Genomic DNA, 18,620 nt, shown 5'->3' on the forward strand with positions numbered 1-18,620 from the left:
ACCATAAGAACATAAGAAATAGGAGCAGGAGTCGGCCATTCGGCCCCTCGAGCCTGTTCCGCCATTCAATAAGATCATGGCTGATCTTCTGCCTCAACTCCACCTTTCCCGCACTATCTCCATATCCCTTGATTCACTTCGTATCCAAAAATCTATTGATCTCTGTCTTGAATATACTCAACGACTGAGCCTCCACGGCCCTCTGGGGTAGAGAATTCCAAAGATTCACAACCCTCTGAGTGAAGAAATTTCTCCTCATCTCAGCCCTAAATGGCCGACCCCTTATTCTGAGACTGTGGCCCCTGGTTCTAGATTCCCCAGCCAGGGGAAACATCCTCCCTGCATCCACCCTGTCAAGCCCTGTAAGAATTTTATATGTTTCTGGCTGGAGTCATACCTCGCGCAAAGGAAGATGGTTGTGGTGGTTGAAGGTCAATCATCACAGCCCCAGGCCATCGCTGCAGGAGTTCCTCAGGGCAGTGTCCTAGGCCCAACCATCTTCAGCTGCTTCATCAATGACCTTCCCTCCAATATAAGGTCAGAAATGGGGATGTTCGCTGATGACTGCACGGTGTTCAGTGCCATTCACAACCCATGCCCGCATGCAACAAGACGTTCAAGCTTGGGCTGATAAGTGGCAGGTAACATTCGCGCCAGGCAATGACTATCTCCAACAAGCGAGAGTCTAACCACCGCTCCCTGACATTCAACGGCATTACCATCGCCGAATCCTCCACCATCAACATTCTGGGGGTCACCATTGACCAGAAAGTTAACTGGACGAGCCACATAAATACTGTGGCAACAAGAGCAGGTCAGAGGCTGTGTATTCTGTGGCGAGTGTCTCACCTCCTGACTCCCCAAAGCCTTTCCACCATCTACAAGGCACAAGTAAGGAGTGTGATGGAATACTCTCCACTTGCCTGGATGAGTGCAGCTCCAACAACACTCAAGAAGCTCGACACCATCCAGGACAAAGCAGCCCGCTTGATTGGCACCCCATCCGCCAGCTTAAACATTCACTCCCTCCACCACTGGCGTACCGTGGCTGCCGTGTGTGCCATCTACAAGATGCACTGCAGCAACTCACCAAGGCTTCTTCGGCAGCACCTCCCAAACCCGCGACCTCTTCCACCTAGAAGGACAAGGACAGCAGGCGCATGGGAACACCACCACCTCCAAGTTCCCCTCCAAGTCACACACCGTCCTGACTTGGAAATATATCGGCCGTTCCTTCATTGTCGCTGGGTCAAAATCCTGGAACTCCCTCCCTCACAGCACTGTGGGAGCACCTTCACCACACGGACTGCAGCGGTTCAAGTAGGCGGCTCGCCACCACCTTCTGAAGAGTAATTAAGGATGGATACTAAATGCCGGCCTTGTCAGCGATGCCCACATCCCGAGAATGAAGAAAAATGTGGGTTTTGGTTGTGCTAGGACTGTTTTAAATACCGTGTACAGTGAGTTGACCGCCACTACAAGTCCCTGACCATCACAGCGCTGCCTCCCTTCCGATACCTGTGATAAACCTTTTGCCCGCATAACAAAAATAAGCGGTAGTGCCGTTGAACGATCACGGAGGTTTTCCCGCTCACGGTTGCTGCCATGGAGATGCAGCCCATAATGGCTGACAAAATCCCCAAACCACAGTATCAGCAGGGATGACACAGAGGTTCCCCGTGGGTCGGACATAACACAGCCGGTGGAGCTGTGCACCACCGTGCGTTTCTTGGTCGGACTTCCAGGTTGGATGGGCGTTGTATCTAACGCGGGTGCAGCCCGTACCCACGAGTGGAGTGGAGCGCGAGCAGAGACTGCCCTGCGGAGTCAGCCCTCCCCCTCCCAAGGATTCTGACGTTGTGTTGAAAGGTTGGCAAGGTGTGCCATCACCTGGAAATGGCTGCGAGGGGCCTAGCATCTCCCTCATTCAGTTCGTTGCTTTCCTCGTCCTGTATATTGGCTCGATTTCCATCGCTCCACCATTGGCGGCCGAGCCTTCAGCCGTCTAGGCCCTAAGTTCTGGAAATCCCTCCCTAAACCTCTCCGCCTCGCTCCCTCTCTCTCCTCCTTTAAGACGCTCCTTCAAACCTACCTCTTTGACCAAGCATTTGGTCTCCTGTCCTAATATGGATATGTGGGTTCTTATGTGGCTCGGTGTCAAATTTTGTCTGATAATGCTCCAGTGCAGCTCCTTGGGATGGTTACTACAATAAAGGCGTTATGTAAATGCAAGTTGTTGTTGTATCTTGTTCATTTGCGCGCCTAGGAAATGAATGGCCAGCTATTTGGCCTTAAAGGGCATTGCAGGACCATCCTAAGGTGCCAGCACTCTCTCGCCTCAGAGTCAGAAGGCTGTGGGTTCAAGTCCCACTCCAGGGACTTGAGCACAAAAATCTAGGCTGACACTCCCAGTGCAGTGCTGAGGGAGTGCCGCACTGTCGGAGGTGCTGCCTCTCGGATGAGACGTTAAATCGAGGCACCGTCTGCTCTCTCAGGTGGACATAAAAGATCCCACGGCCACTATTTTGAAAAAGAGCAGGTGCGTTCCCCTGATTGTCCTGCCCAGTATTCATCCCTGAACCAACACCAACAAGATTATCTGGTCATTTATCTCATTGCTGTTTGTGGGAGCTTGCTGTGCGCAAATTGGCTGTCGCGTTTCCTACATTACAACAACCACACTTCAAAAAGTACTTCATTGGCTGTAAAGTGCTTTGGGACGTCCTGAGGTCGTGATAGGCGCTATAGAAATGCAAGTTCTTTCTTTCGAATGTTGTCCTCATCTGCCATCCATACACACTCTAGCAGGAGGTGGCGGACTAGCGCTGAGGAGCAGGAGCATTGGCTGATTCCTCCTCCCCTTGGCCCAGGAGTCCCTGAGACTAATCATCGTGCAGCCCGGACATTTTCTTATTATTCATTCACGGGATGTGGGCGTCACCAGCAAGGCCAGCATTTATTGCCCATCCCTAATTGCCCTCGAGAAGGTGGTGGTTGTAAAGTCCGCGCCTCAATAACACACGGACTTCGGGAGAACAGTTTAACAGGTACTTTACTGAACAAGAGGCAGCTTGAAACTGAAACTACAGAAGCCTGCTAGGGCCTTTTATACAGGGGTGGTCACTACCGGTACTGCAGTCTAAGACCAGTTATTCCCTTAAAGGTACATACACAACAATTCCTCCCCTTTTAGATAAACAGTACATAACATTCATTTAACAACTAAATAATAACTAATTACAATTTTCTCAGTAATATATACATCAACTGAAATAGTCATTTATAAGTTCAGTCTTTGAGGAGGCTTCCTGATCCTGACTGGATAGCGCCTTTCTCGAGTATCCTGTTCTGGCAGTGGAGTCAATTCTGGCTCATTGTCATTGGTTGGTTCGTCAGCTTCCAATATACCCCTGCTTCTGAGGTAGATGCAATCTGTACTTCAGGCTCATTACCAGGTGCACATGCTTGTGGTACAGGTTTGGCTTGTTCCTGTGACTCTAGAATCTGGTCAGCATGGCGTCTCACGATGCTCTCTCCAACGTCCACTGTGTACATTAGTGGTCCCTGCTGTGTGCATATCGTGCCTGGCTGCCATTTTTCTGTTCGGTAGTCGCGGGCCAAGACTGGTTGCCCTATCTTGAAGCTCCTGGTTGGCTTCTCATTTATGTGCTGGAACTGCTTATCCTCAACATCTCGTCTTATGTTTGGTTTGAGCAAATCCAAGCGACATCTTAGTCTCTGGTTAAAAAACAGTACAGCTGGAGTTTGGTTGGTTACTGCATGTGTCGCATTCCGGTAAGCAAACAGGAAGTTATCCACCTTGTGTTGCAGTGCTTTGTCGTCATTATACATTGCCTTTATGGCCTTTTTAAAGGTCTGAACAAACCTCTCAGCCAATCCATTTGTGGCTGGATGATATGGGGCAGATGTGTAATGTTTCACCCCATTATTCTTCAGGAACCTCCGGAAATCCTCAGACACAAACTGTGGGCCATTGTCGGAACAGATCTGTTCTGGCAACCCATTCCTGGCGAAGATGGTCCTTAGGACTGCAATAGTTTTCTCTGTGGTGGTGGAGGACATTTTAATGACCTCTGGCCATTTTGAATGGGTGTCCACAGCGATTAGAAACATTGAGTCCATAAATGGGCCAGCGAAATCAATGTGTACCCTGTGATGAAATATATGTCTTCATCAGCCCCTGTGTTTTACCTGCATTGTATTGTGTGTACCGCCCCCTTTTCCCCTATTGTGTGTATTGGCTCCGCCCCTGTCTTTTGTCATATAAAGGTCTCAAGAGCTGTATGAGTCATTCTGCCAGACGAATCCGATGTGGAATGACGTGCAATGTTCTTAGCGATTAAAAGCCTTCAGTTGAATCCTTTAACTTCTTGTCTTTGAGTTATTGATGGCACATCATACCCGTTGCCATGGAGATGAGGGCCACTCCCATGGATGTAGCGGGGCCTGTGGTGGAGTGTTTTGGACCTTCTGGCATCCTGTGCATCTCTTGGTCATATCCTCGATTTCTTTATCGATTCCCGGCCACCACACAAACGCCCTGGCTAGGCTCTTCATTTTTACCCCTCCCAGATGACCCTCGTGAAGCTCATTGAGCACTCTATCTCTCAACTTGGGTGGAATTACCACTCAGGATCCACACAACAAGGTTCCCCGGCACACTGACAGCTGTTCCCTCCTTGGCGAGAATGCTGGCAACAGTGAGTCGCCATATGCTGGCCATCCCTTCACCGTCAAATCATAAACCCGAGAGAGTGTCGGGTCATTTCGGGTTTCCTTCTCAATACTTGTGTTTGTAACAGGCAAACATTCGACTATGGTCGCATGGAATATCTCCACAGGGTCCACTGCAGGTGCTTCTTCTGCCATAGGCAACGGTAGGCGCGACAGCCCATCAGCGTTTCCATGTTGTTTCGTACCTTTGTACTCTATGTCATACTGATGTGCCCCTAGAAAAAGTGACCATCTTTGCAGCCGTTGTGCCGTCATCACCGGAACGCCCTTCTTTGGGTTAAAAATGGAGACCAGGGGCTGATGATCAGTCAGTAGGGTGAATTTCTGCCCGTGCAGATAGTGATTGAACCTCTTCACCCCCCACACCAGGCTGAGGGCCTCCCTGTCAATCTGGGCGTAGTTACGCTCGGCTGAGGTTAGCGAGCGCGATGCAAAGGCTATTGGCCTCTCTGAACCATCACGGAATTTGTGTGACAGCACCGCTCCAATGCCGTAAGGTGACGCGTCACATGCCAACCGAATCGGTAGTGTTGGGTTGTAGTGGGCCAATACTTCTTTTGAAGTGATTTGGCATTTACATTCCTGAAAGGCACGCTTACACTCATCACTCCATTTCCATGTTACACCAGTTTGAAGGAGGGCGTTCAGTGGGTGCAGAATTGTAGATAAATTCGGCAAGAACTTATGGTAGTAGTTCACCAACCCGAGGAACGATCTCAGTTGCGACACATTTTCTGGTGCTGGAGCCTTGACTACAGCCTCAATCTTGTCCGGCGACTTATGCAACCCTTCCTCATCAATCATGTGGCCACAATACGAGATTTGTCTCCTGAAGAACTCGCATTTGGGACAGTTGGCTCGTAGCCCATATTCCTGCAATCTCGTGAGCGCCTGTTCCAGGTTGGCAAGGTGTTCATTGTCATTTTCGCCCGTAACCAGGATGTCGTCCAAATAACACTGGGTCCCCGGGATCCCTTGTAGGACTTGTTCCATTGCCCTCTGCCACATAGCCGGGGCCGATGCTACCCCAAATACCAGTCGATTGTACTGGTAAAGGCCTTTGTGAGTGTTTATCGTGAGGTATTTCCTAGATGCTTCTTCCACCTCCATTTGTAGATACGCTTGAGCCAGGTCAATCTTTGTAAAACGTTTCCCTCCAGATAGTGAGGCGAAAATATCTTCTATCCGCGGAAGCGGATACTGTACTGTGCGCAGGACTGGGTTCACAGTCACCTTGAAGTCCCCACAGATGCGAACCTTCCTTGGCTCCCCAGGCATGCTGCTCAATGCTTTCTTCATTACAGGAACGATGGGTGTGGCCCACTCGCTCCAGTCCACCTTAGACAGCACCCCCGAACGCTCCAGACTCTCCAGTTCAGCTTCCACAGCAGGGCGTATTGCGTATGGCACTGGTCTGGCCTTGAAAAATTGTGGGGTTGTGTTATCCTCAATCTTTATGGTTGCCTTTACTCCTTTTAGAGTCCCAAGTCCTTGTTGGAACACCTCTTCCGCGTCAGATAGAATTTGTGACAGACGTCCAGGTGCGACGTCATCATCTTTTTTGTCAGTCACAGTTAGTGCCAGAATGGAATGCCAATCCAATTGTAGTCTTCGGATCCATTCACGTCCCAATAATGGTGGTCCTCCATCTCGTAGTATATACATGTATAGTTTCTGTGTTTCCTTTCCATTATATTCAACTGGCACCCTTATTTTTCCTCTGGGGTAGACCTTTTGCCCCGTGTATATCTTCAATACAATGGACGTGTCCTTTAAGGGTATGTGTGAGAATAGCTGCTCATAGTCTCGTTGGTTCATGACAGTTAGGGCTGATCCTGTGTCCAATTCCATCTTCACTGGGGACCCTGCTATCCTGAGGGTGACCCAAATGGTTCGGTGATCTTCTTTTGCGATCACGTTGTGTAACTTTAAGCAACTTAGTCGCCTGCTCCCGGAGTCCTTATCACTCTCCTGATCTTCTGAACTACTATCTGTCAGTTTCTTTACTTCCCTGTACTGTTCCTTAGTAGTTCTTGTCGTGTTGGTCTTCTTTCCCGACCTGCAGACTCTTACTATATGTCCAATTTTCCCACATTGCCTGCATATTTTGTCTTTAAACCAGCAGTCCTTCTGCTCATGGGTTGTTCTGCCGCAGCGATAGCACTTTTCGGCTCCATACGCCATTTCGTTAGCGCTGTATTCTTGTGGTTTCTGTTGTATTTCCGCAGCTCCCCGTGCTGCTGCTTCGTAGGATACTGCCACGCTGAAAGCCTGTTCTAGCGTCAGGTCCTTTTTTGAAAGTAGTCGTTTCTGGGTTCCTTCACTCTGGAGCCCGCAGACAAACTTATCCCATAAGGTGTCTGCCAGTCCTGCTCCGAACTGGCAGTGCTTCGATAACTTGCGTAGTTCCATAAGATAGTCAGCATTGCTCTCATCTTTGTGCTGGTTTCTTTTATGGAACTTGAATCTTTCTGCTATCAGCAGTGGTGTAGGGCTTAGGTGTTCCTGTAAGATATGAACAATCTCCTCAAAACTTTTCTCCATTGGTTTAGCTGGGGTAATTAAATTCCGCAATAGGCCGTACGTACTCGCACCCATCAGATTTAATAATACCGACGCCTTCTTTCCATCAGCCACATCATTTGCCTTGCAGTACACTTCAATTCTTTCCACATATGTGGTCCAGTCTTCTACCTCGTTGTCGAAAGCAGTGTTACTGCCACTTTTCGGCATCTTGGGCGATTTAAAATGGCGCCTCCCGCGCTTTTTCTTCTTCCCCAATGGAATAAAATGGCGCCTCCCGTGCTTTTGCTTCTTCCCCAACGGGATAAAATGGCGCCTCCCGCGCTTTTGCTTCTTCCCCTTACTGCCACGCTGCTCCTAGCGTTCTACAGGGTAATGGCGGCGACCCGCAGCTTCGGCGCGTCTTGCTTTCCTTCCCCCCGTTTAGTTTCTCTCCGCTGTCCTGTTCTCGAGCAGCGACCGCGCCCTGTGTGCTCCACCCTCTCTCTCTTGTTTTCTTTTCCCGGCGACGCTGCGCGGCCCGATTTGTAGAGCCGCTCGATCAAGCTTGAGCCCGCCGCAGTCCGGAAGGGTCAGCGCGCTACCTGCTACCAGCACGATTCGCTGGGATCACAGTCTCTCCCGCAATTCTCCAAACACCGATGGATTCTTTGGCCGGTTGCCCTCGGTCGACGCCCGTTGCTCAGACTACGACCTTCCAGGACCTTCCTTTCAGGCGAGATCCCCGTGAGATGATGCCACACTGCAGGTGAGTTCGAACTTACTCGTCGCCACTGTAAAGTCCGCGCCTCAATAATACACGGACTTCGGGAGAACAGTTTAACAGGTATTTTACTGAACAAGAGGCAGCTTGAAACTGAAACTACAGAAGCCTGCTAGGGCCTTTTATACAGGGGTGGTCACTGCCGGTACTGCAGTCTAAGACCAGTTATTCCCTTAAAGGTACATACACAAACAGTGGTAAGCCGCTATTCTTGAAAATACAACTGGGTGGCTTGGCTGGGCCATTTCAGAGTCGACCACATATAGGCCAGACCTGGCAAGGACGGCAGATTTCCTTCCCTAAAGGGCATGAATGAACCAAATAGGTTTTGGCAACAATCACGACCTGGCTTTTTAATTCCAGATTTATTTAATGAACTGAATTGAAATTCCGCAGCTGCCGTGGTGGGATTTGAACTCACGTCCCCGGCTCATTAGTACCAGGCCCCTGAGTTGCTGGTCCAGTAACATATGCTACCGTATCCCATTGGAGATCGGGTGAGTCAGCATCCGGGATCTAAGCCAGCTTCGGACTGGTTTATTTTGAAGAGAGGTTATGCACCAACTGCAGAGCTCCGTTTGGAACGAGTTTTTCCAGAGCAAACCTTCCGGAACTTCCCACGATGCAACGAGACGCTGCCCCTTTAAAAGTCAGGATTGTGGAGGGGGGGTGGCGGTGGGAATAGGTGTGGCCCTTTAAGAACAGTCTTCGCACAAGCACCATTGTCTTTCTATCCAAACCAGCCCTTGCTGTTACATGCTGATGTTCCAATTAGACGCCTGATTATGTAATCCTCCATCACCCGAACGTGCAGAGCACTCAGTGACCCTGATGTTCCCAGAAACACTCGTTACTCTCGGGGAGGCCGCGGGCTCCTCTTTAGCAATCATTATTTAAGGAGCGGCTTAAGGGCCGAGCGCAACCAGCCTAAACCGGTCTACTCTCCCTCTTGACGGCCAGATCCAACCACCCTTCCCCCTCCCACCCAGCCCGCCTCGACCCCTCTCATCCTTTTGGTTTCCAGAGGAGTTTAACCACAAACAAATCGCATCCCTGACATGCTTGGAAGCCGAGTGTGTGGCACAGACTGCTCTCGTACAATATGCCATAAATATTACATCATGCAGATAAGGGGGCTGGCACGGGTCCAGAGCTCTCATTACTGGTCTGCAGAAAAACACTTGTTCCCAAACCGAGGGGAGACTGGAATGCTTCAGGAAGACAAAGCCCGAGCCCATTATTAACCGAGGCTCGGCAACACCGTCATTTCCATTCAGTTTCTGGAACGTAGCAACAGGAGGAGGAGGAGGAGGCCATTCGGCCCCTCGAGCCTGTTCCACCATTCGATGAGATCATGGCTGATCTGTGACCTAACTCCATATACCCGCCTTTGGCTCATATCCCTTAATACCTTTGGTTAATATCAATCTCAGATTTAAAACTAACAATTGACCCAGCATCAATTGCTGTTTGCGGAAGAGAGTTCCAAACTTCTACCACCCTCTGTGTGTAGAAGTGTTTCCTAATTTCACCCCTGAAAGGTCTGGCTCTAATTTTTAGACTATGCCCCCTAGTCCTAGAATCTCCAATCCATGGAAATATCTTGAAAACTTCGATCAGATCACCCCTTAACCTTCTAAATTCCAGGGAATACAACCCTAATTTGTTTAATCTCTCCTCGTAATTTAACCCTTGGAGTCCGGGTATCATTCTGGTAAACCTACGCTGCACTCCCTCCAAGGCCAATATATCCTTCCTAATGTGTGGTGCCCAGAGCTGAACACGGTACTCCAGGTTTTCTGTGCTTCATCAGAGAATCACATCCAGCAATAGCTAGACCGAGAAAATACTACAAATAAACTCCCCTCCAAATATCTGAGAGAGAGTGGTAGTGTGGTCCAGCTGGGCCTGTTTGATTAACGATGAGACCAAATATTCAGAGTGTTATAAATCTCATCATTCATCAAGAAACTACTCGTGAAATAACACTGGATGACCAGCTGGTGGCGCCGTCCAAGGAGTATAAATACTCGGGCGTCGGCCCCAGCTTACCAGGGACATTTTGTAAGACAAGGAACTAGTGAAGTACAACTAGACCTCCATGTTCTGAAACAAGTTGATTAAAGCCTTGCTTTATACTCAAACCAAGTGCGTAGTGAGTTTTATTATGTCACAGAAGTAATCAGCACAGCAGAAGACAAGAGGCTCGAAGGAAATTTGCAATTCAGCCCGTTGCATGTCTTGCAGGTACTCGGCCCATTCGTCTAAGGCTCCCTCCATTCCTGAGGGCGAATCGTTCCGATAGGAGCAGAGTTCCAGCCCAGTCTGTCCACAAACGCAACTCGAGGTCGGGACGCAGAACGCTATTGCTCCCACAAGGATAGCATTTCCGTATTTGTCATGAAAGTCAGGACTAGTTTGATCTGGGCGGAAAAGGAACAGGTTAATGTTTTGGAAAAGAATGAAAGACTTGCATTTCTATAGCGCCTTTCACGACCACTGGACGTCCCAAAGCGCTTTACAGCCAATGAAGTACTTTTGAAGTGGAGTCACTGTTGTAAAGTAGGAAACGCGGCAGCCAATTTGCGCACAGCAAGCTCCCACAAACAGCAATGTGATAATGACCAGATCATCTGTTTTTTTAGTGATGTTGATTGAGGGATAACTATTGGCCAGGACACCGGGGAGAACTCCCCCCTGCTCTTCTTTGAAATAGTGCCATGGGATCTTTTACATCCACCTGCGAGAGCAGACGGGGCCTCGGTTTAACGTCTCATCCAAAAGACGGCACCTCCGACAGTGCGGCACTCCCTCAGTATTGCACTGTCAGTGTCAGCCTAGCTTTTTGTGCTCAAGTCTCTGGAGCGGGACATGGTGGAGAGCCTCTGTCAACTCAAAGGAAAATGAGTGCAATTTTCGCGCAGGGTCAGAGGTTGCGGTGCCCGCTCCGCTATGTTTTCCAATTTCCTCCCCTCATTTCCTGAAGGCGCTAACTATTTCTGGGAGACAATCCCATGCGTCCGCCTTCTGGCACCTCACGCGGGTGTGTGCCTAGAGAGTGATTCTTGGCAGGATATTCAACCATGGAGGCATCGCCGCCAATCCCAATCCTGTACTGACCATAACATCGTGTGCATACATACACTTTACAGTCATCTGGTCACCGAGTAGGGGTCACTGTTAATAATTAGAGCAGAGGTCCCTGTGTAATCATTCGGGCAGGGGTCATAGATCATAAGAATTAAGAGCAGGAGTCGGCCACACGGCCCCTCGAGCCTGCTCCACCATTCAATGAGATCATGGCTGATCTTCGACCTCAACTCCACTTTCCCGCCCGATCCCCATATCCCTTGATTCCCCTAGAGTCCAAAAATCTATCGATCTCAGCCTTGAATATACTCAAAGACTCAGCATCCACAGCCCTCTGGGGCAGAGAATTCCAAAGATTCACAACCCTCTGAGTGAAGAAATTTCTCCTCATCTCAGCCCTAAATGGCCGACCCCTTATCCTGAGACTATGCCCCCTAGTTCTAGAAACTCCAGTCAGGGGGAAACAACCTCTCAGCATCTACCCTGTCAATCCCCTTCAGAATCTTCTAAGTTTCAATGAGATCACCTCTCATTCTTCTAAACTCCAGAGAGTATAGGTCCAATCTACACTGGGTCACTGCGTAATATTTAGAGTGAGGGTCACTGCGTAATAATTAGGGCAGGGGGTCACTGGGTAATATTTAGAGCGAGGGTCACTGGGTAATAATTAGAGCGGGGGTCACTGGGTAATAATTAGAGCGGGGGTCACTGGGTAATAGAGCGAGGGTCACTGGGTAATAATTAGAGCGGGGGTCACGGTAATAATTAGAGCAGGGGTCACTGGGTAATAATTAGAGCAGGGGTCACTGGGTAATATTTAGAGCAGGGGTCACTGGGTAATAATTAGAGCGGGGGTCACTGGGTAATAATTAGAGCGAGGGTCACTGGGTAATAATTAGAGCGGGGGTCACTGGGTAATAATTAGAGCGGGGGTCACTGGGTAATAATTAGAGCGGGGGTCACTGGGTAATCATTAGAGCAGGTGTCACTGGGTAATATTTAGAGCGGGGGTCACTGTGTAATAATTAGGGTGGGGTCACTGGGTAATAATTAGAGCAGGGGTCACTGGGTAACATTTAGAGCGGGGTTCACTGGGTAATAATTAGGGCGGGGGTCACTGGGTAATAATTAGAGCGGGGGTCACTGGGTAACATTTAGAGCGGGGGTCACTGGGTAACAATTAGGGCGGGGGTCACTGGGTAATAATTAGGGCGGGGGTCACTGAGTAACATTTAGAGCAGGGGTCACTGGGTAATAATTAGAGTGGGGGTCACTGAGTATCATTTAGAGCGGGGGTCACTGAGTAATAATTAGGGCGGGGGTCACTGGGTAATAATTAGAGCGGGGGTCACTGGGTAATAATTAGAGCGGGGGTCTCTGGGTAATAATTAGAGCGGGGGTCACTGGGTAATAATTAGAGCAGGGGTCACTGGGTAATAATTAGAGCAGGGGTCACTGGGTAATAATTAGAGCGGGGGTCACTGGGTAATAATTAGAGCGGGGGTCACTGGGTAACATTTAGAGGGGGTTCACTGAGTAATATTTAGAGCGGGGGTATGCCTGTATAATGGGCATAGTGACATTGAATTTTTGGACGTCTTTTTCTTAAAATTATTGCCAGTCGGTTTAGTGAATATTGACTTGTAAAGTGAAGCATCATTTATTATTTTTGGTGTTACGAGGACTGATAGGAAAACTGTATTCAGTCATCTAATTTGTGTAAAATAAACCCGTTTGTCAGTTTACAATTGGCCATGCCCCACTAGGGAGCTTATCTGTCTGCCTTGTGAAAGTCAAGAGACAGGGGTCACGGAATCCAGTGCACACAACGAGAGATCTTACTGTTACATCCCTGGGTCCTGCTATCGCAGATCTAGATTTGGACAGCAAAGGTACTCTCCAGATCATAGGGAGGGCAGGGCCCGCTTACAGGAGAGACCCGGTGGTGTTGAGGCTAAGGAAATAACTAGAGCTAAGTTGAAACATAATAACCTCCCAACACAGCACTTCCTCATTGCTGCACTGAAGCCTCAGGCCAGGTTTTGTGCAGCTCAAACACACAACCTTCTGGCTGTGCAAGGACCCTGCTAACATACCCGACTTTGGGCTGATTACTAAACACATCCTGTGCAGTTTCGTTTCATCAGGGCATAGACTCCTCTCCCTGTTTCCAGGAAGGGTTTTGCTGTAGGTACACTTGGTCCTGATGTGCTGGGAAAATACTGCAGTTTTCTGGTCGAATAAAGGCACAATTTGAGCTCGGAGCAAAGCAGCAGCTAATGTAATTAAATTACTATTCACAGGCACCGAGCCAGTACTGATTGACTCATAGTTCTTGGAAGGATTTTTATAGGGAATATATTATTCCCTTCTGTGTACCGGAATACTTATTTAGAATTGAAGAACTGTTGAGGCAACTGGGTAACAAAAAAATAATTCTTAGGTTGAGGGTGTTGTGGTCACGTGTGTGTGTTTGTAGGAGTGTGTACATGTGTGCGTACATACGTGTCTATAAGAACATAAGAATTAGGAGCAGGAGTAGGCTATATGGTCCCTCGAGCCTGCTCCATCTTCGCCCACAACTCCACTTTCCCGCCCAATCCCCATATTCCTTGATTCCCCTAGAGTCCAAAAATATGTCTATCTCAGCCTAGAGTCTACTCAATGATTCAACATCCACAGCCCTCTGGGGTACAGAATTCCAAAGATTCACAACCCTCTGAGTGAAGAAATTCCTCCTCATCTCAGTCTTGAATGGCCGACCCCTTATCCTGAGACTATGCCCCCTAGTTAGAGACTCTCCAGCCAGGGGAAGCAACCCTCTCAGCATCTAACCTGTCAATCCCCCTCAGAATCTTACATGTTTCAGTGAGATCACCTCTCATTCTTCTAAACTCCAGAGAGTATCGGCCCGATCTACTCCATCTCTCCTCATAGGACAACTCTCACATCCCAGGAATCAATCTAGTGAACCTTCGTTGCACCGTCTCTAAGGCATGTATGTCCTTCCTCAGATAAGGAGACCAAAACTGTGCACAGTACTCCAGGTGTGGTCTCACCAAGGCCCTGTACAATTGTAGTAAGACTTCCTTACTCTCGTACTCTAACCCCCTGCAATAAAGGCCAACATGCAATTTGCCTTCCTAATTGCTTGCTGTACCTGCATGCTAACTCTGTGTGTTTCCTGTACGAGGACACCCAAATCTCTCTGTTTGTACATGTATATGTGTATTTGTACATATGTGTGTGTAGGCGTGTGCATGTAAGCAGAACTGTGTGTGTGTATGTGTGTACAAGTGTGTGTTTGTGTGTACATTTCTGTGCGTGTGTCTACATGTGTACGTGTGTATGTAGGACTGCGTGTGTACTGTGTGCACACACATGTCTGCACCCACGCCCATGTGTGTTCGTATCTGTTCCCTGCATTGTGCCCCGCACTGTCGGGAGGGTTTGTGTTTTAGAAAGCAGTGCGAGCGAGCAGTTCTGATTAAACTGCCTGTTGGCACTGCCCTCGAGTGAGGAACAATGAGCAGAGACGTGGAGGTTGGCTCACCGACTCCCACCATCACTAGCCTCGCGATGGAAAAGAGCTGATGGGGGCCAGAATCCAGCCAGGGCCTTCTGCACTGACTGTAACCCGGTGAGTCCAGGGGAAGTCGAGAATGGGATCAGGCTCCATGGTCAGTGACTTAAGAAAACAACTAGGCACTTGGTCTAAGCGTTAGACAAAGGGGAACCGGTAGATGTGGTGTATTTGGATTTTCAGAAGGCCTTCGATAAGGTCCCACACAAGAGGTTGGTGAACAAAATTAGGGCACATGGAATTGGGGATAATCACAGAAATCACAGAAATCACAGAAACCCCACAGTGCAGATAGAGGCCATTTCGGCCCATCGAGCCTGCACCGACACATATCCCACCCGATCCCCGTAACCCCTACACCAACACATATCCCACCCTATCCCTGTAACCCCACGTATTTAATCCCCCTAACACTAAGGGTCAATTTATCATAGCCAATCAACCTAACCCGCACATCTTTGGACTGTGGGAGGAAACCGGAGCACCCGGAGGAAACCCACGCAAACACGGGGAGAATGTGCAAACTCCACACAGACAGTCGCCCGAGGCCGGATTCGAACCCGGGTCTCTGGTGCTGTGAGGCAACAGTGCTAACCACTATACTAGCATGGACTGAGAATTGGTTAACAGACTGAAAACAAAGAGTAGGGATAAACGGGTCTTTTTCAGGATGGCAGGCTGTGACTAGTGGGGTACCGTAAGGATCGGTGCTTGGGCCCCAACTATTCACAATCTATATCAATGATTTGGATGAGGGGACTAATGTAACATTTCCAAATTTGCTGATGATACAAAGCTAGGTGACTGTCAGTTGTGAAGAGGCTTCAAGGGGATCTCGACAGGCTCAGTGAGTGGGCGAGAACATGGCAGATGGAATATAATGTGGATAAATGTGAAGTTATCCACTTTGGTAGAAAAAACAGAAAGGCAGAGTATTTCCTAAATGGTGAAAGATTGGGGAATGCAAATGCTCAAAGGGACCTGGGTGTCCTTGTACATAAGTCACTGAAAGTGAACGTGCAGGTGCAGCAAGCCATTAGGAAGGCAAATGGTATGCTGGCCTTCATTACAAGAGGATTTGAGTACAGGAGTAAAGAAGTCTTACTCCAATTATATAGGGCCTTGGTGAGACCACACCTGGAGTACTGTGTACAATTTTGGTCTCCTTACCTAAGGAAGAATATACTTGCCATAGAGGGAGTGCAACGAAGGTTCACGAGATTGATTCCTGGGATGGCAGGACTGTCGTATGAGAAGAGATTGATTAAACTAGGCCTGTATTCTCTTGAATTCAGAAGAATGAGAGGGGATCTCTTTGAAGCATACAAAATGATTACAGGGCTTGATAGGGTGGATGCTGGGTGAATGTTTCCCTTGGCTGGGGAGTCTAGAACCAGGGGCCACAGCCTCAGGATAAAGGGTCGGCCATTCAGGACTGAGATGAGAAGACATTTCTTCACACAGAGGGTGGTGAATCTTTGGAATTCTCTACCCCAGAGGGCTGTGGAGGCTCAGTCATTGGGTATATTCAAAACAGAAGTCGATAGATTTCTGACTAGTAAGGGCATCAAGGGATATGGCGATAGGGCCGGTGAATGGAGTTGAGGCAGAAGATCAGCCATGATCTCATTGAATGGCAGAGCAGGTTCGAGGGGCCGAATGGCTCCTATTTGTTATGTTCTTATGTTCTCAAGGGCAATTAGGGATGGGCAATAAATGCTGGCCTTGCCAGCGACGCCCACATCCCATAAACTAATTTTTTTTTTTAATGGGGCGAGTTGTGTAACGGGCTTATCCGATAGCGCCCCGTTTTTACAATATCCCTAACAGTTGGAATGACCCCCTTTCAGATTTTCCACAAACCAGGCTAACATCTTTAGAAAGGGTTGGACGAAAAAATAATGAAACTTGCTCTGATGATCTGGGCTCAGTTTTTGCTCCTCTCCCAGGGCCGTAAGGGTGAATCCTGTCGCTTCCTTCTGGGTAGTGTTTACCCGCTGGTGAAATTTGGTAGGTTACCATGGCCACCAGTGATACAATGGCTGCACCCAGTTGAGGTGCTTACATCACCAGCACTTTACAGCTGTACGGTACTAGGTGAGAGCGAGCTGCTTCCCTTTCTCCTGGTGGCACTGTACGTGTCCAGGGGCTGACACTCCAACACACACACACACACCAATGGTGCCAGTCCGAAGTGAATCATTGACCTCTTAATTGGGCCGTAACCATTTTTGGAGTGCGCAGGGTTGCAGGGCTGGAGGAGGTTACCGAGATAGGGAGGGAGCGAGACCATGGAGGGGTTTGAACACGAGGCTGAGGATTTTGAAATCGAGGCATTGCCGGACCGGGGAGCCCATGTAGGCCAGCGAGCACAGGGGTGATGGGTGAACGGGACTTGGCGCGAGTTAGGATCCCGGGCAGCCGGGTTTGCGCCATGAGCACGAGTTGATGGGCGGAGGATGGGAGGCCGGCCGAGGGAGCAATGGAATAGTCGAGTCTGGAGGCAGCAGAAAGCGTGGGTGAGGGTTTCAGCAGCAGATGGGCCGAGGCAAGGGGGCGGAGACGGGCGATATTGCGGAAGTGGACGTCTGTGTGATGGAGAACCGTTGAGGAACCTCTCCCACTGAACTTAAACGGGGACCACTCAAATCTCGCCAGTGAGTAGCATTTGGTGTCTGCCACCGTCAGTCCCCAGTTGTCCAATTTGTGTGGGAAAAAATCCTCAGCAGCTCTTGGGTGGTCTATCACCCTCAGCCCACCACATTCCTCAGGGGACTATCACAATGTGGTGTCCTGAGTGAATCAGCACACTCGGGGTTAGGATTACTTGTCGCAACGCAGTACAATAAGAGGAGCGTGAACAAGATGCTCATTAGAAACATAGAAGGAGCAGGAGTCAGCCATTCGGCCCTTCGAGCCTGCTCCGCCATTCAATGTGATCATGGCTGATCCTCTATCTCAATACCATATTCCCACTCTCTCCCCATACCCCTTGACGTAAGAAAACTACTAGGCACTTGGTCTAAGCGTTAAACAAAGCTTTAATCAACTGTTTTACAACATGAAAGTCTGGTTGTGTCCTTCACTAGTTCCTGTTAAGAATGTCCTGCACAAGCCGGGCCCGTGCCCGAGTATTTATACTCTCCCTGGACAGCGCCACCCATAGGCCGCTCAGTATTATTTCACAAGTCTTTCTTTCATGAATGACTGATTCATGTCACCCCTTGACGCCTTTTGTGTCTAGAAATCTATCTATCTCCTTCTTAAATATATTCAGTGACTTCTGTGGTAGAGAATTCCACAGGTTCACCACCCTCTGAGTGAAGATATTTCTCCTCATCTCAGTCCTAAATGTCCTACCCTGTATCCTGAGGCTGTGATCCCTCGTTCTCGACCGCCCCTAGCCAGGGGAAACATCCTCTCTGCATCCAGTCTGTCTAGCATTGTCAGAATTTTATACGTTTCAATGAGATCCCCTCTCATTCTTCTAAGCTCTAGTGAATACAAGCCTAGTCGACCCACTCTCTCCTCGTACGACAGTCCGGCTATCATCAGGAATCAGTCTGGTGAACCTTCGCTGCAATAACCTAGTTTCCGAATTCTTCTGAAAACCGATTGCCCTGAGCACCTCACAAAGATTAGTCCTTTCTGCATCAGTATGTGAGCCCAACAAAGGAGGAGACGAAAGGAACAAGCAGACTTTTCTCCCTGTCCTGGGCCCATCCCTACCCGAGTGTCTCATTGCTGGACACCCCCCAAGATCACTGTGTACCAGGCAGCCATCCAGAACAGGTTATCTCAAGATCCAATTGAATTACACTGGTTTCGGATAACAAATGTGGAAAAAAAATAGAACTCCGTGGCACACCTCAAAGGCAAAGTGGCAAGTTGGATATATTTCTTAAG

At 48.9% G+C, this 18,620-nt stretch overlaps 1 long non-coding RNA gene across 1 annotated transcript in view; it reads right to left on the reverse strand.

The window, feature by feature from the left end:
- Positions 1-10,173: 10,173 nt before the first annotated feature.
- Positions 10,174-18,620, reverse strand: part of LOC147097645 (uncharacterized) — a 41,606-nt gene continuing 33,159 nt past the window's right edge. Inside the window, exon 3 of the long non-coding RNA XR_015074322.1 lies at positions 10,174-10,464. This is a non-coding gene — a long non-coding RNA (uncharacterized LOC147097645). The remainder of the gene's footprint in view (positions 10,465-18,620) is intronic.

This window comes from Somniosus microcephalus, chromosome 31, assembly GCF_052327205.1.
Source record: "Somniosus microcephalus isolate GS21.2 chromosome 31, FLI_Smic_1.0, whole genome shotgun sequence".
Classification (NCBI taxonomy): domain Eukaryota; kingdom Metazoa; phylum Chordata; class Chondrichthyes; order Squaliformes; family Somniosidae; genus Somniosus; species Somniosus microcephalus.